The sequence below is a fragment of the Lithobates pipiens genome, unplaced genomic scaffold (genome assembly GCF_037356315.1).
Source record: "Lithobates pipiens isolate NorthernLeopardFrog02 unplaced genomic scaffold, aLitPip1_a1.2 Scaffold_16, whole genome shotgun sequence".
Taxonomy (NCBI): domain Eukaryota; kingdom Metazoa; phylum Chordata; class Amphibia; order Anura; family Ranidae; genus Lithobates; species Lithobates pipiens.
Genome location: NW_027507748.1, coordinates 471,117,745 through 471,141,691, shown reverse-complemented (window position 1 = coordinate 471,141,691; position 23,947 = coordinate 471,117,745). Strand labels below are relative to the sequence as shown.

The following is a 23,947-nucleotide window of genomic DNA, read 5'->3' as shown; positions in this document are numbered from 1 at the left end:
TTTGAAATCCTAACAGCAGTTTATTTTCTAGTGGTAGATAATTGGCTTTGAAGAGATGGTCAGGACAGGAGGTAAGTGTAATCCCTAGATAAGAGATCCCAGAGTCCTGCCATATAAAAGGATAAGTATTTTGTATATGTTGTTTCTCCTGTAGAGATGTGCCTAAATCTAGGATATAGGATTTAGTGTTATTGACTTTGTAGTATGAGATCTTGCTATATTGAGTCAGAAGAGCCGTTGCATGGAGTAGGGAGTTCTTTGGGAGTGTAAGCATAAGTATCACGTCATAAGCAAACAAACTGATAACATGCTTACGGCCTTTTACATTGAATCCCTGTATATTGGGGTATTGCCTGAATTTCGCGGCCAGGGGTTCCATAAGCATATTAAAAATTAAAGGAAACATTGGACATCCTTGTCGGGTGCCGTTCGTAATGTTAAAGGGCTTTGATAATATACCTGAGGTGTATACTCTAGCTGAAGGCGAAGTGTAGAGTGCAAGTATAGATGTGAGGATGTGGCCTCTAAAGCCAAATTTCTCTAATACCTTGGCCAAGTAGACCCAGTGGACCCTATCGAACGCCTTCTCTGCATCCAGCACCAGGAGCAGAGAAGGCGTTCGCTGTCTTTTTGCTAGACTGATGATGTCAATGACTTGCCTGGTGGCATCTGAGGTCTGTCTGCCCATTGTAATCCCTGACTGATCAGGATCTATTAACGTAGGCAAAATTGACATCAGTCGTAAAGCTAACATTTTGGCATACAATTTCAAATCATTATTCAATAACGATATAGGCCTAAAGTTCTGAGGCACGTCAGGAGCTTTACCAGGTTTAGGCAGAGTTACTATAATTGCCTCCAGCATTTCTGAAGGGAAGAGAGATGAGGCAGCGGCTCCTTGGAAGACCTCAAGCAAATGGGGTCCCAGGATAGGCATAAATGCTTTGTAATATTCCCCAGTTAGCCCGTCGGGACCAGGGGATTTGTTATTTGGTAAAGATGTGATAGCTTTAAATATTTCGTCTACTGTAAAGGGCAAGTTCAGCTCATCCAACTGAGAAGGACTTAGTTTAGGTATGTTCACTGTCGCCAAAAAATTATCAATGTCAACCCCAGAAGGCTGCGGGATAGACATGTCTTCGGCCAGGTTATATAAGGACGCATAATAATCGCTAAAGGAGTCTGCAATTTTCTGGGGATCCTGCTCTTTAGCGTTAGATGTTGGGTCTATCAAATAGGGAATTTTGGATTTGAAGCGCTGTCCCCGTAGTCTAACGGGCCAAGGCTTTACCCGCCTTGTTACCAGTAGAGTAGAAGGACAACTTCAGTCTTCTTTCCTTTTGTTCAAATTTTTGTAATAGGAGAAGTCTAAGATCATGATGCAAGTTAGTGAGTTTAAAATGAAGATCAGGGGAAGGATGTGTTTTGTGTAAGCCCTCTAGGGCTTCGATATTTTTCAAAAGCTCGTCTAATCGCTGCTGCCTCTGCCTCTTCGCTCTAGCCCCTAATTGAATAAAAATGCCACGAATATATGCCTTGTGAGTATTCCACACCGTGGACGGTGTGACATCAGGAGTGGCGTTGAGACGAAAAAATTTGGAGAGGTAGCTGTCCAGTACGGACTTAGTGTTAGGATCTTGAATTATGTGAGCATTCGCTCTCCACAAATAAGTGGAGGATGCGAGGTTGTTATCTGCGACCTGGACCAGAACTGAAGCGTGATCTGACCACGATATCGCATTCATTTTGGTCTTGGAGATTTTTTGTAGAAGCCACCTGTCCGACAAAAACAAGTCAATTCTACTGTAGGAGCGATGCCTGTAAGAGTAGAAAGAGTAGTCCCTCTCACAGGCATGTCTACAACGCCAAACATCATACAATTCATTAGACCTCAAGAAATTAGCTAAAGATAAATTGGGCTAACTTTACTGTTGTCTTATTTTTTAATTCAATAAGTGTATTTTTTCCAAAAAAAGTGTGCTTGTAAGACCACTGCTCAAATACGGTTTGACAAACAGATTTGCAACGACCGCCATTTTAAACTTGTAAACAACACATCTCAAAAAGAGGCTCTGTCCTTAAGTGGTTGAAGAAGCTGAAAGGGTAACTCCACTTTCGCAGGGAAAAAAAATAGCAACTAACGAAAAAATAATATAGCGTATACAATTGCGACATCATATTGTAATTGAGGCTGGTTTCACACTAGTGCAAATTGGATGCGGTTTCTCCGCATCCAATTCTCAATATCAGAAGATTGTGACCGGCTCTCTATCGAGCCGGTTCACATATCTCCGCTGTGGCTCCAGTGCGCATTTGCGCAGGGGTCTTGTGGGTCTTTTGGTCTGTTTCAGGTCCAAATTCAGCCAAACATCTGGGCTTAAATCAGACCTTAAAACGGTGAATGGGGACGCACCGGACCCCTGCTGTAAGCCGCATGTGGCTTAGATGTGAACCCAGCCTGAACGTTATTAAAAATGACCTTTCCTTTTCAATCTGCAGCTGCTGTAATTTTCTGAAAATGCATTGCCTTATGGCTGCCTGGAGGTGTCCTGTATACATAATGTGTACAGAACACCCCCAGAAACATAATTTCCTGCTTGTGTGATTGGCTCACCAATTTTCCCAGCAGTCTGCCTAAGATACAAGTGGGATTTCAGGCATCCCCTGCAACGAAAATGTAATTTTTGGTGAGATACTCCCAATAGGAATACGTCTAAAGGGATGCAGGTCCAGCAGATTTACTCATTAGTGCTCTGCAGCTACACAGCTGGCTGATAATCATGAAACCACTCCCATTAGTCCCACTTGGCACAAAGGAACAAACAGTGATTTCTTCAGAATAACAAAAAGTAGGAATCTGCAACAAAGTTTCTTATAATTCTTGCAATGTATATATATCACATAGGGGGGACTATTTTTTGCTCCCAGCACAGCCAGAAAACTATCCATGCTGGGATGGATGTACTCGTAGGCCTAGCGTGGTCAGTTTGAAATAGGAAAACAGGGGGACTGGCAGGATCACCAGGTATTTCATACAAAGGAAGAAATACTAAAAAAAAATGGATACTTTATAACACAATTTATGATATAGAAAGACACATATGGGGAATATGAAATGTTGAGGTAACATATTCTTTAAATCTTATGGCTAAGGAGCTGCAAAGCTGGGGAATTGGAAACAAGGAAAGAGTGTCAATGCAAACCCATCTCCATTTGTTTCTGTATATTCTCTCTAACCACTGTTACACTATACCATAAGGTAATAAAACTGCATCAAGCACACCCAGTTATAGATAATGAATATTGTAAAACTCCTAATTTGTAAAAAGCCTCAGTGAACAATGCACAGAGGGATATGGTACTGCCCATGTGCACATCTTTATGAACACACATAGAAATTCAAGTACCAGCCAATATATATGATTTCATGAGTTGGGTGTTCGGAATTGAAATTTCATTTAATAGTTAATAAAATCCATACAGGATATGTGACCTAAGAGACATTGACCATAAAATGACTGTTAGTGCCACAACTAATGCTTGCTACATTTAATTCACTGCAATTTTTATGCATTACCATCTTCAGGCTTTAACGAATATGGTGGGAAAACCAAATGCGCTGGATGAACTGACAATGTACACATTATTATTATGAGGGTTAACCCCTGATTATAAATACTATGTTTAGAAACTTGACACATGCTGGCAAAATCATTTATAAGAAGATTACAATTTCACATAGATTAAACATGTATGTCCTGCAGGGAATTTCTAAGCGTTTTTTTAATATGCCCAGGACGTCATCGGTGTGTGACGAAACGCATCGGTCGGAGCGATGTGCTGACGTCACCTCGCTTCTCTGTTCCCAGAAGTACAGGCGTTGTGAACTGGCAGCTTGTGTATTTCCAATGTCGTTTTAATGCTTCTTCTTCTAGTGCAATTTTTTTAGTTCCATTAACGTTTTATATGTTTTTACACTATGGCAACCCTTATATATTTTTTTGGGGAACTCTAATGGGCGCGATACCCTGAGGGTGGATTTTGTGCTGCATGGGCTCTGTGGAGGGTTCCAGCTGAATTTTAGCTGAGATTGTGGCTGACCCTTTTCTCTTGGGAATCTGTACACAGGTGGGAGTCGCCATCATCATACCCCTCCAGGATGGATAAAGGCCCTGGCTGGGTATAAGCCGCAAGAATGTCTGACCTCCTGTTATAGAAAGTCCATATAAGTTGGTAAATGAGAAATTTATATGGTGGAGGTCACACTTTAATTTGAGTGTTGGACGGTGTCAATATCATTGGAAGGATTCTTCTCATCACAACTTAGACCTTACAGTATATTAAAAAAAAAAACTAATTTTCTATTTCACATTATTTGCATTGGTGATTTAATATTCAATGATTGCCCAATAGGGCTGATCTTTTCACATAAAGACGTTTTCTTTTTCTCTTTTCTTTTTTCTATGAATTTGATTGTTTGTTTGATGCATGTATTACAACTTGGATTGGTATTTTAGCACAGCTCTAATTACAATTGTTTATTATTTACTGTGCATATCTCACAGCTGAATTTCTGCTTTTAAAGTTCACTTGGAACTTATAGTGGAGTTTTTTCCCCCTATTTTTTTCATGTTTTTTTAATATATGTATTGTGAGACGTCAAGGTTTCTTAGCTCAATGATAGTGCCAAAACAGTAGGTTTACTCCACACCAGATATAGTTTTCAGGGCTTTCCTGACCACTTTTATTTCATAAAGGTATGTCTTTCTACGCAGGGGGTTCTCAGTACCTGTTCAAGGTCCTCCTGACTCTTCACTACTTTTTTCCAGACCATGAAATACATCCAGGTGTTTATGCACAAACACTGAACCTCAGCTCTGCATCTTCCTTACAGCTTCCTAGCTGCTCTGTCCCTCATGGACTCTCTCTGCAGTTTCCTATTTGCTTTGTCCCTTATGGACTCTCTCTACAGCTTCCTAGCTGCTCTGTCCCTCATGGACTCTCTCTACAGCTTTCTATTTGCTTTGTCCCTCATGGACTCTCTCTACAGCTTCCTAGCTGCTCTGTCCCTCATGGACTCTCTCTACAGCTTCCTAGCTGCTCTGTCCCTCATGGACTCTCTCTACAGCTTCCTAGCTGCTCTGTCCCTCATGGACTCTCTCTACAGCTTCCTAGCTGCTCTGTCCCTCATGGACTCTCTCTACAGCTTCCTAGCTGATTTGTCCCTCATGGATTCTCTCTACAGCTTCCTAGCTGCTCTGTCCCTCATGGACTCTCTCTACAGCTTCCTAGCTGATTTGTCCCTCATGGATTCTCTCTACAGCTTCCTAGTTGCTTTGTCCCTCATGGACTCTCTCTACAGCTTCCTAGCTGCTCTGTCCCTCATGGACTCTCTCTACAGCTTACTAGCTGCTCTGTCCCTCATGGACTCTCTCTACAGCTTCCTAGTTGCTTTGTCCCTCATAGACTCCCTCTACAGCTTCCTAGTTGCTCTGTCCCTCATGAACTCTCAGGCTCGGACCTTGCTCTGTCCCAACCTGGACACCAAGGTGTACACCAGCACCTCTCAAGCCTCCCTTCACACATTGACACCCTCGGGAGGGAGGGGCTCTGGCTCTCATAAGAACCTCTGCCATTAGTGTGTTTGCTTCATGCAAAATCTGGTTTAACCTGCTTCATCACACAGTGGCACAGGCTCACCCTGCCACAATATATCTATGTGTCAAGGTATATGTGCAATTTTCTATACACTGTATAATTGATTAGATGCAGCACAAGTCTGGCAGCTGATTTCAACCAATGATTTTGAGCTGTTTCCAGCCACACAAAATTTTCAGTATTTACAATAACAGGGTACAGGTAACAGCGATTGGGCTATTTCTGAAAAAACAGCCAGATAGTACAGTAAAAGCAGCGCACATTACACATTATTAGGCACACAGTTACCTCGTGATTGCCCCTAGATGTTAACCCCTTCCTAGTCAGTGTTAATAGTTCAGTGTCAGTGTACAGTATTATCACTGTATTAGTGTCACTAGCAACATTAGTGCCGGTTAGTGACCCTCCCAGATAGTGTCTCTTAGCACCCTATCACTTTCCCACTATGAGTCGCTAATCACCGCCATTACAGTATAGGTCCTATAGCTGTGTATATTCTAGTGTATATACAGTTGTGCTCATAAGTTTACATACACTGGCAGGATTTATGCAGAGAACATGAATGATAACGCAAAAACTATTCTTTCACTCATGGTTAGTGTTTGGCTGAAGCCATTTATTATCAATCAACTGTGTTTACTCTTTTTAAGAGCTGTCATTGATGTTAAAGGGGGCAATACAAGGTATTAAGAACTGGGGTGTGTAAACTTTTGATCAGGGTCATTTGGCTAGTTTCTGTTGTCATTATGATTTAATCACTTATGGGCCACTGTACGCTGATATACGTCCTAATTTTGAAGAGGAATATCATTGTTATGGCAGCAGCTAGCCTCTTCTTTGGCCAGCTGTCCGCTTTCCGATAAGAGTGGTCTCTGTGGCGGATTCACCACTAGATGGGTCTGCGGTGCATACTAGCTTATTATGCTTTTGCCTTACAGGTTTAAAAAAAAAATAATTGTGTGGGTATACAACCGCTTTAAGAAGGCTTTGGCTAAGGTCTTCCCTATTAAATATATACAGTGGTGTGAAAAAGTGTTTGCCCCCTTCCTCATTTCCTGTTCCTTTGCATGTTTGTCACACTTAAGTGTTTCGGAACATCAAACCAATTTAAACAATAGTCAAGGACAACACAAGTAAACACAAAAGGCAATTTGTAAATGAAGGTGTTTATTATTAAAGGTGAAAAAAAATCCAAACCATCATGGCCCTGTGTGAAAAAGTGATTGCCCCCCTTGTTAAAACATACTATAACTGTGGTTGTCCACACCTGAGTTCAATTTCTCTAGCCACACCCAGGCCTGATTATTGCCACACCTGTTCACAATCAAGGCATCACTTAAATAGGAGCTGCTTGACACAGTAAGGTCCACCAGAAGATCCTTAAAAGCTACACATCATGCCGAGACCCAAAGAAATTCGGGAACAATTGAGAAAGAAAGTAATTGAGATCTATCAGTCTGGAAAGGGTTATAAAGCCATTTCCAAAGCTTTGGGAATCCAGCGAACCACAGTGAGAGCCATTATCCACAAATGGCGAAGACATGGAACAGTGGTGAACCTTCCCAGGAGTGGCCGGCCGCCCAAAATTACCCCAAGAGCGCAGCGACGACTCATCCAAGAGGTCACAAAAGACCCCACAACAACGTCCAAGGAACTGCAGGCCTCACTTGCCTCAGTTAAGGTCAGCGTTCATGCCTCCACCATCAGGAAAAGACTGGGCAAAAATGAACTCTGCATGGCAGAGTTCCAAGGAGAAAACCACTGCTGAGCAAAAAGAACATCAAAGCTCGTCTCAATTTCTCCACAACACATCTTGATGATCCCCAAGACTTTTGGGACAACATTCTGTGGACCGATGAGACAAAAGTGGAACTCTTTGGAAGGTGTGTGTCCAAGTATATCTGGCGTAGAAGGAACACTGCATTTCATAAAAGAACATTATACCAACAGTAAAATATGGTGGTGATAGTGTGATGGTCTGGGGCTGTTTTGCTGCTTCAGGACCTGGAAGACTTGCCGTGATAAAAGGAACTATGAATTCTGCTGTCTACCAAGAGATCCTGAAGGAGAATGTCCGACCATCTGTTCGTGTACTCAAGCTGAAACAAACTTGGGTTCTGCAGCAGGACAATGATCCTAAACACACCAGCAAGTCCACCACCGAATGGCTGAAGAAAAACAAAATGAAGACTTTGGAGTGGCCTAGCCAAAGTCCTGACCTGAATCCTATTGAGATGTTGTGGTATGACCTTAAAAAGGCCGTTCATGCTCGAAAACCCTCTAATGTAACTGAATTAGGACAATTCTGCAAAGATGAGTGGGCCAAAATTCCTCCAGGACGCTGTAAAAGCCTCATTGCACGTTATCGCAAACGCTTGGTTGCAGTTGTTGCTGCTAAGGGTGGCCCAACCAGTTATTAGGTTTAGGGGGCAATCACTTTTTCACACAGGGCCATGATGGTTTGGATTTTTTTTCACCTTTAATAATAAACACCTTCATTTACAAATTGCATTTTGTGTTTACTTGTGTTGTCCTTGACTATTGTTTAAATTGGTTTGATGTTCCAAAACACTTATGTGTGACAAACATGCAAAGGAACAGGAAATGAGGAAGGGGGCAAACACTTTTTCACACCACTGTAGTTCTTAAGAGCTGCAATAGCAGTATATAGATTTGTTGCAGTGGAAATGATAGTTTTTTGAACAATACACCTTTTTATTGTAACTGATTGTCAAAAGATCACAATCGTTCATCTGAGCAGTCATTATATTGACATATTGTTAAGTGTATGGCTGACAATATGGTCCTCTTATGAGGCTTCTGCTTGTTAATACAATGTCATTTTCTTATGGCGACAGAAATCTAGTTTTGACAAATTTACTGCCAATTATGCCGCATACACACGTAGCAGACTATTCGGCGGACTTAGTCTGGCGGACTTTCCGCCGGACTGTCCGCCGGACTTTCCAAACGAGCTACCTGCCCACACACAGTACTTTTGTGGCGGACTAATACGGCGTACTAAGTCCGCCGGACTATCTGCCGTACTTTTGAAATGAACGGACTCGCACACACACGCGGAGGAAAGTCCGCTCATTTTGAGCGCGTCTCCAGGTAGCCGTGACCAGCGAAGGAGGCGTCGTTGGCCCCGTCACCTGGTATGGACTTAAAGGGGAATCCCTATGCCGAAAAATCGGCGTGGGGGGGCCCCCCAAGATCCATATCAGACCCTTATCCGAGTATGCTACCCGGCCGGCCAGGAAAGGGGGTGGGTTGTCGGAGTCTGCGGGGGGTTTATCGGAATCCGTGAGCCCCCTTTAATAAGGGGGCCCCCGGATCCCGGCCCCCCACCCTATGTGAATGAGTATGGGGTACAATGTACCCCTACCCATTCACCTGTGAAAAAATGTAAAAAAAAAAAAAACACAACACACAAGGGTTAAAATAGTTTATTGCACAGCTCCGGGGGTCTTCTTCCTTCTTCAGGGGTCTTTTTGCCAGACTCCTCCGCTATCTTCTGCTAGCTCTTTTACTAGCGGAGGAGCCCGGCTTTCTTCTTCGCCGCCGCCCTCTTCTTCCAACTTCGGGGGTCTTGTCCCCCTCTTCGGTTCTTCTTGCCAGTCTTCTGTCGCCGCTGCCACCGTCATCTGTTCTTCTCTTCTTCTCTTCTGGAGATGTTGCCTCGTTACTGTCTCCAGTCAAAATGGCAGGGACGTGGCGTGCGGCGACTTATATAGGGACATCACCGGATGATGTCCCCGCCCATTATGATGTCACAGTTCCCGTATCCTCGCTCGTCCCCACTCCCTTTCCTGGCCGGCCGGATAGCGTGCTTGGATAAGGGTCTGATATAGACCTAGGGGGGAACCCCACGCCGATTTTTCGACGCAGGGATTCCCCTTTAAATCCATACCAGGTGACGGGGCCAGCGACGCCTCCTTCGCTGGCCCCGGCTACCTGGAGACGCACTCAAAATGAGCGGACTTTTCTCCGGGCGGGAAAAGTCCGTTCATTTCAAAAGTACGGCGAACTGGCACACACATGGCCGTACTGTCCCCTGAAATGCGAGTCCAGCGCACAGATTGGAGTGAAAAAATACTTTCTTAGTCCGCCGGACTTTTGGGTAAAAAAAGTCCGCCGGAGCCTACACACGGGCGGATTGTCCGGCGGACTTGAGTCCGCCAGACTTTTCCACCGGATTGTTTCGTGTGTATGAGGCATTAGAAATGTAGTAGGCAATTCCTTCCTGCTGACAAATGTTGATGAGGTCATGAAAATAAACTAGACACGGCTGGATACCTGTTCTTCAATTGGATTCCATAAGATGGGAACCTATTACTTGCCATTTAAACATGCCTACCATGCATTTCTTAACTACAATGTATTTCAGATATAGTAGCAGTGGTGGCCCATTCATTAGGGGCACACGGGTGCCCCAATCCATGCGTCTGGTCCCCTGGCACCGGGCGCATGGATTTCAATGGTTTTATTTTTTTTTAAGCACGTGATTAGAGCCTGAGGCTCTAATTGGCTTCAAAAAAGGGTGGGATTGGGAGCGCAGTGGTTGTTTGCCACCCCCCCCCCCCCAAAAAATAAATAAAAATAAACAGCTGCTGTCACTGTATAGTAGTATATACTGTATATTATTTTATAGGATACATATGTTCTTATTTGGACAGATAGTATAAGGACCACTCTGACAATTCCATAATTCTAACCTCCGGTTCATTGATTTATATACCTGGGGTAATCTCCGTCTGAGTTGAGCCACTGTACGGGGTTCTATTTGTAGACACATTACAGATACCAGCATGCTAGAAAAAAATACTTCGCACTCTTGCCAAGGAAAACCATTATCCAACTATAGACATTAGGGCTGGAATTTGTCATGACTAATTGGACTTTTGTTTTTGTCTTTGATTTATGCTCCAGTCTAAACAATGCAACGTATAAATAGATTTTTGATAAGCGGGCTGCACAGGTTCTGGTGCTAACAGATTGGTTGTTTTCAAAGCTAAAAATAAATGTTTTTCTAATACTAGCTGATATTATGACGGATTGGTCAATTGACCTTTGACCTTCTATTCCTTTCTAAAGTGGAGTCTGTTAACAGCTCAAGACCTTCTGTGCAGTCACTAGTTAAAGAGACTAAACTAAACTCTGGTTTAAAAAATATATATATTCAAGTATGTATTCAAAACTTTAAAAAGTACCTTCTATTGCTCCCAGCCTCTTCCTAATCTCCAAATTCCTTTTTTTTTTGGTACTGTGATTCAACTTCCTGTTGGTGGGTGGCTACATTGATTCTTCCTTGTTCCATTGTGTGTAAGAACATCAGCCCCCCCTGCTTGCTCCCAAGATGGACTAGGACATATGGACCATTTTTTTTTACAAGAAATATTCAGGGCTGTCTTTAATCCAGGGCAAAAGGGGAAGGTGCCCTGTGCCCAGTAATTGTTGTGGGGACCAAAGCAGCTGCCCCTTGAGCCTTTAAAAGCTGTGATTGAGGGCGTAGAAGTTGGGACACACTGACAGTAAAGCGGGCAGAAAAGTGTTGACAGAAGCAGTTCATCCAGCGCGATGGGCATGCCGGCAGTTACACTGCACGGTCTTCAGCGTTCTTCACACCAGGTCCTAGAAAAAGGTCCTCCCTAAGCTGGCAGTGGGAAGTGGCACTGCAAGCCAATGGGAATAAAGGCTGTAGAGAATGGGGAGGGGGGCTGGCAAACAGGTTCCACCCACTCTGGCTGTGCTCAGTGCGTTCAGCTGCCTGCTTACTAGTAGATCACCTGTCAACCTCAGACAGCTCGGCAGTGAGTGTGGCATATCCCTAATGTATTTTAGTTAAACACACACAGCTGCTGCTGGCTGCTGTATAATTATTACACTCCACCACTGACTGCTGTACTGCCACAGAGGAGCTGCAGGGATGCCTAGAGTATGCTGGACACACTGATAGGACTGAAAGTGGGAGAGCTGGGGTACCGTGAGGGCTGTGAGTTCTGAATCAGGGGAAAAATTGAGGCACTATGTATATTGAGTATAGGGAGTATTGTTGGAGCACTCTGAGTAACTTGGAGTACCGGGAGTAATTTGGAGTAACTCGGAGCACTGGGACAAACATGGAGTACTAGGAGTAACTTGGAGTATTGGGTGTAATTTGGAGCAACTTGGAGTGTTGGGAGTAACTTGGAGTACTGGGAGTAACTTGGTGTACCAGGAATAACGTGGAGTACTGAGAGTAACTTGAAATACTGGGAGTAACTTTTAGTACTGGGCTTAATGTGGAGTAACTTGGAGTACTGGGAGTAACGGGAGTAACTTGGAGTACTGGGGGTAATTTGGAGCAACTTAGAGTACTGAGAGTAACTTGGAGTATTTCAAGTAGCTTGGAGTACTGGGAGTAATTTGGAGTAAATTGGAGTTTTGTGAGAATAGGGAGTAACTTAAGACATTGTAAGTAACTTGGGCCATTGGGAGTGGTCTGGAGTAATTTGGAGTGCTGTGAGTGACCTGATGTAGCCTGGAGTACTGCGAGTAATTTGGAGTAACTTGGAGTATTGGGGAGTAATGTTTGAGTATCTTGGAATTTGGGGTATTTGTGAATAATCTGAAGTAACTAGGGGTACTGTAAGTTATTTGGAGTAATTAGGAGTATGTGAGTAAAGTGGGTAACTTGGAGCATTGAGATTGACTGGGGTACATGATAATAAGCAGGAGGAGAGTATGCTGTGTGACCAGTGAGCCAGAAAAGGTTGACCATTGAAAATAATGGAGGAAAAATTCCACCCCCCACCAAGCTTTGCAGCAGTAAGGAAGGGAGAACCATATTTCACCAGGCAAAGTTTGCTCCTCAAGTTGGCTATCCAGGCAGAGTGTGTTAGAGGACCATGCTGCAGATGCCATATGAGAGAGAGAGCCTGTGCCAGCAAAAGCCCACTGCCGTATGTTGGACTACCAGAGAGTACAGAGCATGGACTAAATGTGGAGGGATGAAGCTGCTGCAATGATAAGGGCTTCTTGTGCTTCCACGGTAACCCAGCTTAGCCGGCTTTGTTTGTTTTTTGGGATGTTGGGGGGGGCAACAAAATGGTTGCCCAGGGTCAAATCAATATTAATATAGACAGCCCTGGGACTATTGAATGTGTAGTGTACATACATACACACATAGCAGTGGCGGCTGGTGTTTTTTTTTTGGGGGGGCAGCAAATAACCATCCCCGCTTGCTGTCTGCCGGTCGGTCCGGCACTTACCCCATCTAGGTGGCAGGTGGCAGGCAGCAGGCAGCGGGTCCTGTGTCCTCTCTTACATCACGACAGCTTTCACCTCTCCTTCCCTCCTCCTATGCATCCAATAGGATTGCCTGTCCTTTCAGCCAAACGGGTGACAGGTCTCAAGACCTGCTTCCTGATTGGCTGGGAGGAGGATCAGTGTTACAGTAGCAAATATTTTTGCACTACTGTAACACACCTGGGTGGGCACAGTTCACATTCTCTGTGCCTAGCCCACCCTATTTGAAGCCTATTAGAGCCTCTGGCTCTAATCGGATGCTTCAAAAAAATACCCCCCCCATTGAAATCCATGAATCCGGCGTCCTGCAAAGGGCCCGGACGCATGGATGGGGGGGGCGGCACCTGTGCGCCCTTAATGGATGGGCTGCCCCGATATATAGCTTGTTTCAAACAAACAGATATAGGGGGAATAGGAGAGGTCCAGGAGCTCACAGAGGACATTACAAGGAGGCAGAAAAACACACTTATGCCGCGTACACACGAGCGGATTGTATGGCATACTTAGCCCGTCATACAATCCGACGGGCAGTCCGTAGTACTTTCCACTGAACGGACTTGACCACACACGGATACACAAACAGTCCGTCGAAAGCTTGCGTGATGACGTCTACAGCACGTACGACGGGACTAGAAATAGGAAGTCCAAGACACAGCAAAGCACCCTTCCGCCGTGTAAATCCTTTCTGGGCATGCGCCATTCTTAGTCCGTCGAACTAGCATACTGACGACCGTATTGTCCGCTGAAACCAAAGTACGACGGACAGAATTTCGAAAAAACCGAAATACTTAGTACTCCGGACTGCACGCTGAAAAAGTCCGCTGAAGCCCACACACGAGCGGATTGTCCGCTGAAATGTGTTTCGACGGACTAAGTACGCCATACAATCCGCCCGTGTGTACGCGGCATAAGAAACTATTTCATGAAAAATTACAGGACCATCAGGTAGTGAATGTGTAGGGATTATTTTGGAGAATTAGGATATTGTAGTGTCACATTCAGCTTTGGACAAATACAAAACAATAATTTGTTACATATGACAAACAATACAATGAATGAATACTCTCAGCTATCACAGAATAGCATATAGAGATGATATCTGACCTTGAACATTTATTGATATAAGTATTCCAGACAGACACATTTCAGATGTTATTAACAGTTTTAATCTTAAAGTAGTAGTAAACCCAAAACCAAAAATGTAATATATTGCAGTTTACCAATCATTAGATGTGGTGATTGCATTCGTTTTCTCTTTTTAGGAATTTTTCCCTCTGTTTTTACTTGGTGTTTTCACAAGTAAACAGCAAGCATTATCAGTTTTCACAAGCTGGACAGCAGCATTATAATTTTTTTAGGGGGGGGGGGGTGGTATAGGTTAGATGTACTAGTAAATTGAAATACACTAACAAATTGAAACCGAACTCCAGCCCACACTTTATAGACACTCACAAAAATATTTTACTTTTAAGGATAAAGGGTTTACATGTATAAATAATAATAATAAAAGCTGATCATTTTAATCACCCCTGTCATAAATGGTTTGTCTCATCCACGTGAACTGATACATTCTGCAGGAGTGCTTTGGAAAGGCAACAGATTTATTGGCAGGATCAGCATATCAAAATAGAAGAAAGCCTAACAAAAAGAAAACAAATTCAGCCCTACACATCTAAGAATTGGTAAGTTGCAATATAATAAATGTTTGCTTTTTGGGTTTAATAATGCCTTGACGCCTCTATGGTAAGGTGTGAATTTTGAAATTTTCATAAATTTGAATGATTTCCATTTTTGCTGCAATCATGTTACTCTATTACATGGCCAAAAATTTACAATGCTACAAAACATCTCTCCAATGACAGTATGTATCAGAGGGAGGCAGATTTAAAAAAGCAGCTTGTAAGTGATCCATTGGGCTCTGAGCCTCTTTCGTGTTATGTTTATATTTAGGTTTAGGTTTATAAACAACAGCAATATGCGTGTAAATATATTAATGTACATAGCTCATGCTTATTTCCACATGTGCAATACATAGCACAAAGAAAATACATGGCAAAAATGATCTAGAGTAGATCTATTAACCAGTTCATTGAGGCTACAGAATATGGATTTATTATTAGTGGACCCCAACAGTTTGAACTTACAGAACAAATAAAGTATTTTTTAGCAACCTTGCTGTCTAAATGCACATATATTTTTTGCTGTCTTGGAATTTAAGTTGTCATAATATTCCCAGCATGCTGGTAAAGATATTCAGATGAATTAACTCACATAAAAAAAAAAAATTAAAAAAATCAGAAATTGTTTTAGTGTTTGAAAAAAAGTTTGTGGAGATAAGCAGTTTATATGCACGAAATGAATATTTCATATATTATATTTTTAAGTTTTGATTATATGCAGTCAACATTGCTAATTGAGAAGAAATCAGCCAGTTGTTTACCATACTGCAGTTTTACATACCTAAGTGGTTCCAATACAGAGATCCTGGGGAATGGCACTGGCTCTAGAGGCTGACACTCTCCAATGCTTCTATCTCACAGCTGTGACAGTTCTTTTCCCAGGACACATTAAAATGAATGGGGCTGGACTGAGACCACCACAATCTGCTTCAATCAGAGTTGTTGTCATGTGCATTCCAACACCAAGAAGTATTGTCTGCTCTTACCTGACATTCAGTCATTTGGCAGCACTAGTCATTTCATATGTAATGATTCAAAAATAATTCAGATAAAAATGTTTCATGATGTAATGCACCATCATCAGGAAAGACAAAAAACGCAGCCAGATACAAAGAATAATACTGATATGATTTTTGTTTGTTAGATTTTGTGAAAAAAAACAAACTCAGTCACTTGCACTTGTTTGACACTTTGCAAGAAACTTTTTACTTAGCTTAGAAAACACGGTAAAATTTCACCCAATCATATCCAAGAAAAATAAAAAGAACTGTATTTTTTTCTTGTACGTAATTAGATGATGGAAGTCAGATGAGCTTCGCCTCATTTATTGAGCGAAATTCTTTTGCAAAGTGAAAATTACCTTTCAAAGTGAACAGTCTACTTACCTTTAGTAAAGCAACCCAAGTGTATTTATTTTCTGCAATAAGCTTTCACATATGTAGTATCCAAAATGAGGCATCTCTCTTTGTCTGCTATGAAAGAAAGCAGAACTGAGAATATCAAGAATAAATAGTTTTGTCGTCCAAAAAATGTTGTTCCCAGAACATTCGTTTGCCACAGACTAGACAAGTAGAGTGGTCATTGCGGTCCCTGGGTGAAAAACAAAAGCAATATGCAGGTAGCTTGTGTCTCTTCTATGTATCTCCAAGCTTAAAATGGTATGAAATCCAAAAACAAAAATGTATGGTTTTGCAGTTTACCAATCCTTAAATTTAGTGTCTGTATTAGTTTTCTTTTTTTAGGCCTTTTTTCTTTATTTTTACCTAATGATCCAGCCAGTAACACACTTCTTGTCTTTGGGTGTCTCCACTCTTTAAGAAGGAGCAACAGACACACCTATGGACAGCAGCACTGATTAGGTTTACTAGAAGCTTTAGATGGACTTGACAAACACATGAAAACACTTTTTAGACAGTAAAGCCCCGTACACACGAGAGGACTTATGTCCGACAGACTTCCAAAGGAGTTCCGCCGGAGTTCTGACAGACTTTTCGGCCGAACGGACTTGGCCACACACGATCACACTAAACTCCGACGGATTCGAACGTGATGACGTACGACCCGACTCGAATAAGGAAGTTCATAGCCAGTAGCCAATAGCTGCCCTAGCGTCGGTTTTAGTCTGTCGGAGTAGCATACACACGAGCGGATTTTTCGAAGGGGACCGGGTCCGGCGGAGTTCCGTCGGGAAAATTTAAAGCATGCTTCATTTCTAAAGTCCGTCAGACTTTTGCGAAGCTAAAGTCCGTTGCAGCCCACACACGATCGGATAGTCTGACGGACTCGGTCTGACGGACTTTGGATGTTGAAAAGTCCGCTCGTGTGTACGGGGCTTTACAGCAACAATTGTATTTTCCTTTTTGGGATAAAGGTTTAATATAAATGAATAAAAAGAACCACTGTAAGCACCCCTGTCAGGGTTATATAGTTTGTCTCAACACTCAACTTTTGCTGGACAGCTTGGTCTGGTAAACAAAGTGACAGGATCAACAGGTGAATATAAACTGGAAAAAAAAGCTTAAAAAAAAGAAATCTAACGCCATCACATCCGTCGGGAAAATTGAGAATGTGCTATCAGTTTTTGGCTGGCGGAAATTCGGACAGCTAAATTCCAATGGAGCATACACACGGTCGCATTTTCCAATGAAAAGCTCTCATCGGTCTTTTTCTGGCCGGAATTCCGACCATGTGTACGTGGCATGAGAGTTGGAAACCTGCAATATTATATATTTTTATTTTTTGGTTTAATACCACTTTAAATGATAACTTTTGACAGGAGTATTATTCCCCTAATTTGTTGTACTCTATGAGCTTGCTAAATCCTGATAAAATAAGTATTGAAAAATATGTCATACAGATAACGAAATTACAAGGTACTTTCTCATTTAGGATTAGGATCAGTGAAGAGGGTCAGTTCCCAGCAGTCGGTTCCATATTTGGCAGATACCTCTGAGGACATTGCCAAATAAAACTTCCAGGTGAAGAAGGAAAATTACTAATGCTGAATCATTTTGTTTTAGATATTTTTTTCTTCAGTTAGGACTTCCATAACTTTACAATTTCTTCTCCAAATAGCACTTTGTGCTAGAGAATGTGAGGCTTTTTTGGTGCACCAAATTTTTCTTCCTCTTTTTAACTCTCACCTCTTCTTCTTCTTTCTTATAGGATTAGTAAAATGGTGTCATATATGAATGAAATATCACAACCTTTTTTTGTATTTAAAAAGTTTATTTAAAATAATACAGTACAAAATCCTTAGTGCAAATAAATTGATGTGGTGTGGAGGTTTATAAGTTACATAGTTATAGTTACATTGTTTAGTCAGGTTGAAAAAAGACACAAGTCCATCTAGTTCAACCAAAATAAATAAAAAATACACTCCCATATACCCAAGTCTTTACCCACAGTTGATCCAGAGGAAGGCAAAAAAAAACAGCAAAGCATGATCCAATTTGCTACTGCAGGGGAAAAAAATCCTTCCTGATCCCTGAGAGGCAATCTGATTTTGCCCGGATCAACTTTACCTATAAATGTTTGTAGCCAGTTATATATTGTACATTTGGGAAAGAATCCAGGCCTTTTTTAAAGCAATCTACTGAGCTGGCCAGAACCACCTCTGAAGGGAGTCTATTCCACATTTTCACATGTCTTACTGTGAAGAAACCTTTCCGTATTTGGAGATCAAATCTTCTTTCCTGTAGACGTAAAGAGTGCACCCTTGTCCTCTGTGATGACCTTAGTAAATAACTCAACACCAAGTTGACTATTTGGACCACTTATGTATTTGTACATGTTGATCATATCCCCCCTTAATCTCCTCTTTTGAAGAGGGAATAGATTCAGTTGCTATACCTTTCCTTCTTTCCTCATACAGTGGGTGGTGCCGATATTGTGTCAATCTCACCGCTGTTAGCGGGCAAGATTGACACCCGCGAGCCCCTTCGCGGGAGCCAGCGCCGAGCTATGTTGCTCCTCCCGCGTTGATTTGCACTGGAAACCCAATATTGGCGGCACCTACTGTAGCTGAGCTCCTCCATGCCTCTTATCAGTTTGGTTGCCATCTTTGCACTTTCTCCAGTTCCCCGATATTCTTTTTGAGAACCTGTGCCCAAAACTGAACTACATATTCCAGATGATTACTAATGATTTTTACAGGGGCAAAATTATATCTCTCTCTAAAGTCCATACCTCTCTTAATACTCTTAGGACTTTGCTCGCTTTGGAAACCGCAGCTTGGCATTGCATGCTATTATTAAGCTTATGATCTACCAAAACCCCCAGATCCCTCTCCACCATGGATTCCCCCAGTTGCACTCCCCTAGTATGTATGATGCATGCTTATTCTTAGCCCCCAAGTGCACAACTTTACATTTATCAACATTAAACCTCATTTGCCACTTAGTTGCCCAATTAGACAGTGCATTGAGGTTGGCTTGTAAATTGGAGATATACTATAAGGACATTATTCCACTGCATAGCTAATGCCGCGTACACACGACCGGACTTTTCGAGGGACTAGGTCCGACGGACTTTCAACGGAGTTCTGACGGAGTTCTGACAGAGTTCTGACGGACTTTCTGAATGAACGGACTTGGCCACACACAATCACACCAAAGTCCGACGGATTCGAACGTGATGACGTACGACCGGACTAGAATAAGGAAGTTCATAGCCAGTAGCCAATAGCTGCCCTTGTGTCGGTTTTTGTCCATCGGACCAGCATACACACGAGCGGATTTCTCGGTAGGAACTGGGTCCGGCGGAGTTCCGGCGGAAAAATTTGAAACATGTTCCATTTCTAAAGTCTGACGGATTTTTGAAAATCAAAAGTCCGCTGCAGCCCACACACGATCGAATGGTCTGCCGGAATTGTTCCGTCGGACCTTTGATGTTGAAAAGTCCGGTCGTGTGTACGCGGCCTTAGTGTCATTTGCAAAGACAGAAATGTTACTTTTAATCCCAGACCCAATATCATTTATAAAGATATTAAAAAGTAAGGGTCCCAACATTGAACCTTGGGGAACACCACTGATAACCTTAGACCATTCAGAGTAAGAATCATTAATCACTACTCTCTGAATTTGGTATTTTAGCCAGTTTTCTATCCATTTACAAATTGGTCTTTCCAAGCCTGTAGACTTTACCTTACACATTAGATGTGTGGGGAACTGTGTCAAATACTTTTGCAAAATCCAAGTATACCATGTCCACAGCCACCCTTCTGTCCAAGGTTTTACTTACTTTCTTATAAAAAGAAATTAGGTTTGTCTGACAACTTCTGTCTTTCAGGAGTCCAGTCATGCTGTCTGTTGCTTAAAATATCTTTTTTTCCAGCAAGAAATCGTTTATGCGGTCTTCTATTAAACTCCCCAGTATCTTCCTATCTATAGAAGTTAAACTAACAGGTCTATAGTTACTTGGTAAAGACTTTGATGCCTTTTTAAATATGGGCACAACATTGGCACCATTCCAGTCTTTAACGAATTCCTAAATATTAGAAACAATGGCCTTGAAATGACAGAGCTCAATTCTTTTAGGATCTGTGGGTGAATGCCATCTGGATCCAGGTGCTTTATCCACCTTTACTCTGTCTAATTATTTCTGGACCATATCACTTTTGAGCCATTGTGGATCATTTGGGGCTGTGTCACTACCACCCCCATTATGGACATGAGCTCCCCCATGCTCCTTTGTATACACAGAGCTAAAGGAAATATTTAATAAATGTGTCTTCTCTTTGTCCCCTAGATTTTTTTGTAAAGGGCCTACATGCTCAGACCTGACCTTTTTACTATTAATATATTTGAAGAATTTTTTGTGGTTTGTCCTGCTATCTTTTGCAATCTGTCGTTCATTTTGAATTTTTGCATCCTTTATTTCATTTTTACATATTCTGTTATATTCTTTGTAACATTAAAATGATCATAAGGTTCCTTCATTTTTATGTTTTTTAAAAGCTCTTTTTTATTATTTATAGCCATTTTAATTTTGGCCGTGGGCCAGAAAGGTTTTATTTTTAGCCTTTTAAACTTATTGCCCATGGGAATATACTTTGCAGTCAGTTTACATATAGTCACTTTGAAGAATTCCCATTTCTGTTCTGTGTCTATTGATGCTAATATTGCCTCCCAGTCTAAGTACTGGAGAGCAGCCCTCATTCTTTGAAAATTTGCTCTCTTAAAGTTAAGTGTTTTTATCTTACCTTTATGCGTTTGTTGCTTACAGCTAACAGTAAATGAAATCATGTTATGGTCACTGCTACCCACATGTTCTTTTATATGAATATTGATAATAAGCTTTGCATGGTTTGAGATTACCAGGTCCAGCAGAGCGTCATTCCTAGTCGGGTGCCTCAATAAACTGGACCATAAAATTGTCTTGTAATAGGTTTATAAATGTTTGCCCTTTAACTGTCCCAGCAATGCCCATACTTATTATCACTGTCCCAGCACTTGCAGCCCTTTCCATCTGTTCAAGGAGCTGAGTCTCCACCTCCTCACTAACACTGGGAGGTCTATAATAAACTCCAATGATAACCTTTGTAGTACGAACATGTACAGTTCCACCCATAATGCTTCAGACTCATCAAACTCTCAATCAACTAGGTCCTCTCTCACACTCGCTTTGAGATCCCTTCTCACATAGAGACAGACACCACTACCCCTCCATTTTACCCTGTCTTTCCGACAGAGATCATAGCCAGGAATATTAATAGCGCAGTCATGAGAAGAATGAAGCCAAGATTCAGCAATACCAATTAGAATATAGTTCTCTTCGTGCACCAGAGCTTCCAACTCACCTATTTTGCTTGGCAGACTTCTGTCATTGGTGAACAAACACCAGACACACAGAAAAAACAATGAATCTGTGACAAAAGATTCATTGTCACATTTTGCAAATGTATGTTGCATATTTTTTATTTTAGTACAAATAGTACCATTTCCAATGACTGATTGTAACATAGGAACCGTCATATCATCTGTCATAACCCTCCCCACATCCTTACCCATTCCCCCCACCAATAAGGGCTGGCCCCTGTCTAAACTGTCTGACCCGTCTTCCCCTATAAACTAGCGCAACGCCCCTGTGTGAAAGCATCCATTGAGATGCATGGGAAGTGCTTTTCTGGTGCTTTACAAGTGCTATTTTAGCGCTAAATATGCCTGAAAAGCACCTCAGTGTGAAAGTAGCCTCAGGGTCTCTGTACCCAGGCAGAACCCGTGCGTCTTGAGCATGCTGAACCGAGCACCCAGCAACAACATCTGGCGTATAATCAGGCTTAGTTACAGGCATTGGCTTGGTAGGGTGAACTTTGGGGACCCATCGAGCATTGGAAGACAGCTCGACTTTCACACTAGCGACAGTAGTAGAGGGAGCTTCATCCTCTCCTATATCACACATTTCCTCCTTGTCACTGTCACTCCTCTGCCCGGTACAGGATAAAGTGTCCGATAAGAGTCCTGATAATTCATCAGACGGGACATCCGAATTTGTTATGGCGGAGCACTCTTCAGCTGGATATAGTTACACTTAGCGCTTGCTTTAACTGGTACAACTGTGTTGCCCCCTTAATGGCCACAGACCTCACCTCCCCTACAGGCACACTGCTCTCACTCCTTGCAGACTTCCTCGACACCGGTACTCTTTTGCCCGGTGTCTCCAACATTAGAGTGAGCAGCTGGGCCAGACCACAGTCTTGAGGAGTGACCGGAGCACTGGGTCCTGAGGCAGTCGTAGAGACAGGGAAAAACAGCTTCCTGCACGACTCGGGTGATGGCAGGTGGACTCTTGATATCACTCCCAGCCGTGATAGTTCTAATCTGCCTGCAGTATCCGCGGAGGTTGAGCTGGCGAGACTACTTCAAACAGGTGTTCCCCACAATGTCCACAAACGATCCAAGGCCTCAAATGTGTGGCCAGACTGGAACACTTAACGCAAATTAGTCCCAGGGCCTCCTAGCCACATAGGTGTCAGTCAGTACAGGTTTGGACTCACTCAGGCCGAAACCAACGTCTGGAGCATACTTTTTACAGTCTGCCATCTTGCTTGCAAACTGTGCTTCTCTCTCTTCAACCCAAAACCAGGCACACATAGTTACATAGTTACATAGTAGGTGAGGTTGAAAAAAGACACAAGTCCATCTGGTCTAATCCATGTGTGTGATTATATGTCAGTATTACATTCATTGTATATCCCTGTATGCTGTGGTCGTTCAGGTGCTTAGCTAATAGTTTTTTTAAACTATCGATACTCGACACTGAAACCACTGCCTGTGGAAGTGGATTCCACATCCTTGCCGCTCTTAAGGTAAAGAACCCTCTACGCAGTCTAAGGTTAAAGCGGAGGTCCACCCTAAAATGGACCTCCGCTCATCGGAATCCCCCCCCCCTCCGGCGCCACAATCGGCACCTTTCAGGGGGGAGGGGGGTGCAGTTACCTGGATAATCCAGGTAACTGCACCCACTTCCGGGCTAGCTCTCTGCGGAACGGGGCGTACGTTCCGCAGCGCCCGCCCCCTTCAGCAAGTGCCCCGCTGCCTGCTGGGAAACACACAGCTCCCAGAGGCAGCGGGGACCGTCCGGATTGCGCCGCGCGGCTCGCGCATGCGCAGTAGGGAACCGGGAAATGAAGCCGAAAGGCTCCATTTTCTGATTCCCATACCCAAGATGGCGGCGGGACCCGGCAGCCGAGCGAGCGATCGGCTTCGGGTGCCGACATCGCGGGCGCGCTGGACAGGTAAGTGTCACTATTTAAAAGTCAGCAGCTGCAGTATTTGTAGCTGCTGGCTTTAAAAAAAAAAAAAAAAAAACGCGGAGTCCCGGTGGACTCCCGCTTTAAACCTTTTTTCTTCTAATCTTAATGAGTGGCTACATGTCTTATTAAACTCCCTTCCACAGAAAAGTTTTATCCATATTGTGGGGTCACCAGTATGGTATTGGTAAATTAAAATGATATCCCCTCTCAAGCATCTCTTCTCCACAGAGAATAAGTTCAGTACTCGTAACCATTCTTCATAACTAGTATCCTCCAGTCCCTTTATTAGCTTTGTTGCCCTTCTCTGTACTCACTCCATTTCCAGTACATCCTTCCTGAGGACTGGTGCCCAGAACTGGACAGCATACTCCAGGTGAGGCCGGACCAGTGTCTTGTAGAGTGGAGAATCATCACTTTATATCTTGAGTTAATACCCTTTTTAATGCATGCCGATATTCTGTTTGCTTTGTTACCAGCAGCTTGGCATTGAATGCCATTGCTAAACCTATAATCTACTAGGACCCCCAGATCCCTTTCCATCTTTGATTCCCCCAGAGGTTCTCCC

The 23,947-nt window shown here is 42.8% G+C and overlaps 1 protein-coding gene across 1 annotated transcript in view; it reads right to left on the bottom strand.

Annotated features, from left to right (window-relative positions):
• The window catches only part of METTL21C (methyltransferase 21C, AARS1 lysine), a 65,566-nt gene extending 50,068 nt beyond the window's left edge, over window positions 1–15,498 (bottom strand). The window contains exon 1 of the mRNA XM_077482933.1: window positions 15,409–15,498. The gene's annotated coding sequence lies outside the window, so the exon portion shown is untranslated. The remainder of the gene's footprint in view (window positions 1–15,408) is intronic.
• Window positions 15,499–23,947: the final 8,449 nt, after the last annotated feature.